This window comes from Myotis davidii, unplaced genomic scaffold (genome assembly GCF_000327345.1).
Source record: "Myotis davidii unplaced genomic scaffold, ASM32734v1 scaffold44, whole genome shotgun sequence".
In the NCBI taxonomy this organism is placed as follows: domain Eukaryota; kingdom Metazoa; phylum Chordata; class Mammalia; order Chiroptera; family Vespertilionidae; genus Myotis; species Myotis davidii.
In genome coordinates this window covers 9,394,924-9,395,530 of record NW_006299705.1, presented here as the reverse complement: position 1 = coordinate 9,395,530, position 607 = coordinate 9,394,924, and positions in this window count along the sequence as shown.

Below are 607 nucleotides of genomic sequence, written 5' to 3'. Positions count from 1 at the left end.
ACTGGTGAATACTGGACTTTTAAAGTTCTCTAATTTTTTTCCCCTTTAGCTAATATTTATATTTCATAGCTAATTATTAAAAAAACTGAGCTAATTATTTTCTTTCTGAAATGACACTGTTTTGGCATGTTCAACATGAAGATAAATGCAACTCATTTAGCTACTTTTTCTATAATTATCCTATAATTAAGTAACATAAAACATCAATAAAAATGGCAAAACTTGTAAAATATCATTGGGAAAGAACTGTCCATCTGAGAGTGCCTACAAAGGTACAAAAGCATTATAAATGACTAATAATTGCATCTATGTCATTTATCCTAATCACAAATAACCAATCTCCTACACAGAAGTTTTGGAATATAGTAAAATAAATTATTACTTGTAAAGTGGTTGTTTGTATAGGCATTATCAAAGGAGGGAAAATAAGCTATGATTCTAATGCTTGCAATTAAAGCTGTTTTGGTAAAAGTCTAATATTTATGCCAATAACATATAAGAAAACTAAGAGGTGGGATTTTGATACTTAATTACACTTTTATTATTCAACTAGAGGCCAGTGCACAAAAATTTGTGCACTCGGGAGGGTCCCTCAGCGTGACTTGGG